Genomic DNA, 6,000 nt, shown 5'->3' with positions numbered 1-6,000 from the left:
TTCTGCTTTCCCATTTTATAATTATTACTTACATTTTGATTAGATACCTTGAGTTTGTAAATGATCAGATTACATAATTGGAATACAATGTATCCAATTCAGGATTGCGGGAGGATGAAGCCTATCCCAGCTGATACAGGACAGAGACAGGCTGCCAGTTTATTGCAGGGCTAACACAATATGTGTAACAGAAAATCCACTTAAATGTTTGATATTTCTTATAATAATCATAATTATGACTATTATTTAAAGGTTTCTTTATAAATACATTTTGATTTTTTTATAACACCTAAAATATAAACCTGAGCTGTTTCAGATTCTGACCTCTGACCTCAGTGACCTGGCTCTGTCCTCACTGCAGCTCCCTCTTGGAAGTACGTCTGCTTCTTGTCTTCCCTCAGTGTTGACCGCCTGCCCTTGATATCACGTACTGTAACTGAGGAACAAAAAAGGACAAACACTTGCCTTCATTTAAAAGTACATTCATACAGAGATAATCTATGGAAACACACTAGTTCACCCTTTGGGAGAAATCAGTTCCTGTGAAACATTTCTGTAAATGAACATCATGTGGAGAATGAATGAAATGAGTTCTTCAGGTGACTCAACAGTCCCACACTGACAAATGAAATCTAGTAAAACTATTAAGCATATTTGCTCTTCTGAAATCTGTGTTAAACAACAACAAACATAAATTAGTAACAAAAATACAGCTGAGTAGAGGCTTTACAAACTACCAGCAGCCATAATGCTAAATTTTAATCTTCAAATGTTTCTGAGCCGTTTTCAACCTGCTTTTAACACATTAAAGTCCCACAGTCAATGCAGCCTGACTCAATCCTAGATGTTCAGCACACAGAGGTGCCGTTTAAAGTTTAGTGTTAACCTGAGTCACTGATCATTTGCAGAATTACAGAGTCTGGCAGTCTTTGCATGATGTCCACGTCACTGTAAGTTTCTAGCTGACTCTCAGGTGTGACAGGTGTGCCAGCAGGAAAGAGTAATAATAACCTGCATCCTGAGGTTTGTCATGCAGGATTAAAGGAGCCAGGCTTTGTTCACACAGCTAGGATTGTATTTTACACTGACCCTGGGTCAGTATAAGTATCATACAGTTTAAACGAAGCACTGAAACTTGCACATATTTATTATAGATGCACTGAAGCTAATCGAGATATTTGCTGTCAATCTGTGGCTGCGATTAAACACTTTACTGGAAACTTTATTAACTAGTAACTTCATCAGTCATGACAGAAGCTAATATTTCTGTGCTAGCATCGTTTAAACAGTAACAGCTTTACTCCAATATAAGCTAACGTTTACACCGTAACTTTAAGCTAGCACCATAAAGACGGTAAAACACGTAATAATATCTACAAATGCATCTTAAAGCTGTTATATTAGCACTCGGTGTATTACTAACATAAGCACATTAACATTATTGACACTCGCTGACTTTTAAATGCTGTCCATTTAAATGGTCTTACCTGTACACACTGCATATCCACCGGATTCCAGCCAGAGTGGATTCTGGAGTCTTCCACGCTCCTGTTAGTGATCCTCCATCTGGATGGATGATAACAACCTTCTGAACAATCTAGCAGGAGATGGCCCATATCTATGGGACTGATTTGTGCTAATAACGCCCATTGTATGGACTGATAACAGCCGAAGCGGGTGAATAAAGTCACCCAGTCGCTAGCTGTGCCATTACCCAGCATACATCACTCCCTCCATAAATGCAATAAACGATACAAAAGTATCGTTCTACCTGTTTTTCAGGTAGTTGTTTACATTATATAATTTATTGTGTTCAGTATACGTCACTACAATGTGATTTCGGAAATATATAAATATACAGACAACAGGCTCTACCACGGCAATCTCTTGTCGTCAATAAGCAACGTTTAGGGAGCTCTATAGTATTCAATGAGAGGACCCTGCACATCAATTCTCGTCGCGAGGGGGGTACCCTGTGCGTCGATAAGTGAAGCAGAGGGAGCCTGACCATGCGTCACACGTTTGACGAGTTGGGAGTGAGAACGTGTTGGATAAAGCCATAAATATGTGTGTCTGAGTCTTCTATCAAAAGTTACAGCTATTTATATGAAGTTGTACAAAAATGCTTTATTTCGTCAAGACAGTGCGTTTCTCACTAATACATGCATTTGAATGGGGAACTCGCCCGAAACAAAGTATAGGTTTTCATTATGTGAATAACTTGAAAATCTTAGCTCAAACAGCTGCAAAACCGGGGACAACAGGACAACAGGGGACTGTGATGCCAGCTTCTACAATCCACATTACACCAGGGACAGTGCTTCCTGTGAGGCCATCTTCACCCCACCAGGGCCTGCTTGTTGATGCCATCCACATTAGGGCCTGTGGTGCTGGTCGATATCATGTACATTTCACCAGGGCCGGTGTTGTTGGCTGAGGCAATCCACATTGCATCATTGCCACTGCTCCCTGTGAGGCCATATTCACCACTCCAGGGCCTGTGCTCCTGGCTGATACCATGTACATTTCACCAGGGAGTATGTTGCTGGCTGAGGCCATCTACAATTCACCGGGGCTTGTGCTACTGTCTGAGGCCATCCACATTACACCAGGTCTTGTGTTACTGGCTGAGGCCAGCTAAATTTCACCTGGGCCTGTGTTGCTGGCTGTTGCCATCGACAATACACAAGGGAGTATGTTGCTGGCTGTTGGCATCCACAATGAACAAGGGCCTCTGCTAGTTGCTGATGCCAGCTAGGGCTGCTCAATTATGGCAAAAATGATAATCACGATTATTTTCACTGAAATTGAGATCTCGATTATTTGACGATATTTATTGAACCCTTTAAGACCTACTATAGAACCAAGTCCGCCAGAGCTTATATTATTTTTTTTACATGTTATAGTGCCATTGGGAGCATTTCAAGTTGCTATACATCAATACAACTATTATAGCCCATATTTTAATAATATGTATGCATTAAGTCCATAGTAACTACATTAATTGCAAAAAAGTGCAATAAACTACAAAAAAATTGAAAATCATTTTTGTTTTTGTTTTTTACATATATTTCTACTTGGAGAAATTTAAGAGGTTTATCCCTCAAAACTTTAAATACAAAAAATAGTTTACAACAACAGGAGATTTATTTTGAGTGTCTTCATAGTTTTGTTTTGAAGATAAAGCAATTTTTATATACTGCAGGAAAAACAAAAAAACAATCCCATGATTCAAATTAGCAAAGAAAACAGCATGTGCATCAAAATAAACTATTTCCAGCAGTGCAATATGAGTTCTAAGCATCACAGAAACTATTCAGAAAAGTCAAACATGACTTATAAAAACACCAGTATAGGCTTTTAAGGCCTACAAGTAAAAAACTACATTTTCCGCGAAGATGACGTCACTTCCGGTTTCTGGCAGGAAATGGTGGACATGCGATCGTTCACGCTGACGTCTGTTTCACTGTGGGAAGTGTTACGAACAGCTGATCGGATCGGCAAAGTTTCTGGAATATTATGTTTTTGTTCCTGCAAGTGCTTTTTATGCAATTTTTGCAAAGCTTTATGTGGAAGGAAACCGTGACCGAGGACAAGCTGATGGCATAAAATGTAAGTACAACTCCTCCGGTTTCATATGCAAAAAAAAAATTATTGCGCCAGCTTACACGGTTCAGGTTCTACAGGGATTTAAAAATAGTTACACAAAATGGAGGGTGCTGCTCTGACTGGCTTTAAAGGGTTAACAATAAAATGTATTGAATAATGACTTTAAAAAATAATATAAAATAGTGTGCAAATACTGATAACAGTGCAAATGTTTGCAATATAAGAAATAAATGAAAAATGTAAACATCTATGTTTAGTGAACTTTGCAGTGCTGCTATGTGGTACAGCTACGACACCGTAGCAAAGTTTACACACTGTGTCTACTTGATCCACGTCTGACTCCGCGAACCCATAATGTTTCCACACCACTGAAGTTTTTTTTACCCCTCTTTTCAACCAACGGCAGTCACTCTCCTCTCCAAATACAGTGGGGCAAAAAAGTATTTAGTCAGCCACCGATTGTGCAAGTTCCCCCACTTAAAATGATGACAGAGGTCAGTAATTTGCACCAGAGGTACACTTCAACTGTGAGAGACAGAATGTGAAAAAAAAATCCATGAATTCACATGGTAGGATTTGTAAAGAATTTATTCGTAAATCAGGGTGGAAAATAAGTATTTGGTCACCTCAAACAAGGAAAATCTCTGGCTCTCACAGACCTGTAACGTCTTCTGTAAGAAGCTTTTCTGTCCCCCACTCGTTACCTGTATGAATGGCACCTGTTTGAACTCATCATCTGTATAAAAGACACCTGTCCACAGCCTCAAACAGTCAGACTCCAAACTCCGCCATGGCCAAGACCAAAGAGCTTTCGAAGGACACCAGGAAAAGTATTGTAGACCTGCACCAGACTGGGAAGAGTGAATCTACAATAGGCAAGCAGCTTGGTGTGAAAAAATCAACTGTGGGAGCAATCATCAGAAAATGGAAGACATACAAGACCACTGATAATCTCCCTCGATCTGGGGCTCCACGCAAGATCTCATCCCGTGGGGTCAAAATGATCATGAGAACGGTGAGCAAAGATCCCAGAACCACACGGGGGGACCTGGTGAATGACCTGCAGAGAGCTGGGACCAAAGTAACAAAGGTCACCATCAGTAACACACTACAACGGCAGGGAATCAAATCCCGCAGTGCCAGACGTGTTCCGCTGCTGAAGCCAGTGCATGTCCAGGCCCATCTGAAGTTTGCCAGAGAGCACATGGATGATACAGCAGAGGATTGGGAGAATGTCATGTGGTCAGATGAAACCAAAGTAGAACTTTTTGGTATAAACCCAACTCGTCGTGTTTGGAGGAAGAAGAATACAGAGTTGCATCCCAAGAACACCATACCTACTGTGAAGCATGGGGGTGGAAACATCATGGGGCTGTTTTTCTGCCAAGGGGACAGGATGACTGATCCGTGTTAAGGACAGAATGGATGGGGCCATGTATCGTGAGATTTTGAGCCAAAACCTCCTTCCATCAGTGAGAACTTTGAAGATGAAACGAGGCTGGGTCTTCCAACATGACAATGATCCAAAACACACCGCCCGGGCAACAAAGGAGTGGCTCCGTAAGAAGCATTTGAAAGTCCTGGAGTGGCCTAACCAGTCTCCAGACCTCAACCCCATAGAAAATCTGTGGCGGGAGTTGAAAGTCCGTGTTGCTCGGCGACAGCCCCAAAACATCACTGCTCTCGAGAAGATCTGCATGGAGGAATGGGCCAAAATACCAGCTACTGTGTGTGCAAACCTGGTAAAGACCTATAGTAAACGTTTGACCTCTGTTATTGCCAACAAAGGTTATGTTACAAAGTATTGAGTTGTACTTTTGTTATTGACCAAATACTTATTTTCCACCCTGATTTACGAATAAATTCTTTACAAATCCTACCATGTGGATTCATGGATTTTCTTTTTCACATTCTGTCTCTCACAGTTGAAGTGTACCTCTGGTGCAAATTACTGACCTCTGTCATCATTTTAGGTGGGGGAACTTGCACAATCGGTGGCTGACTAAATACTTTTTTGCCCCACTGTAACTTCTGCTTAGCTTTCCGAGCTTCCCTCGGGTCCTCTTAATTGTTGTGACGCATGTTCGAAACGAGAGGTGCGCTCGATTTGCCACACGGAGCAGCGCGAGAGTAAAGCACGAGGGAGGGGCTAATAATCGGCTCAGTCACTTTTAATGATCGTTAAAAGCCCAGATCGCAATCGTGATTAAAATTCGATTAATTGAGCAGCCCTAATGCCATCCACATTTCACCACGGCCAGTGCTCCCTGTGAGGCCATCTTCACCCCACCAGGGCCTCTGGTGCTCGTTGATGCCATCCACATTACACCTGGGCCTGTGGTGCTGACCGATATCATGCACATTTCACCAGGGCCAGTGGTGTTAGATGAT

Source organism: Maylandia zebra, linkage group LG3, assembly GCF_041146795.1.
Source record: "Maylandia zebra isolate NMK-2024a linkage group LG3, Mzebra_GT3a, whole genome shotgun sequence".
Taxonomy (NCBI): Eukaryota; Metazoa; Chordata; class Actinopteri; order Cichliformes; family Cichlidae; genus Maylandia; species Maylandia zebra.
The sequence above is the reverse complement of the archived record's forward strand: the minus strand, read 5'-3'. Positions refer to the sequence as shown.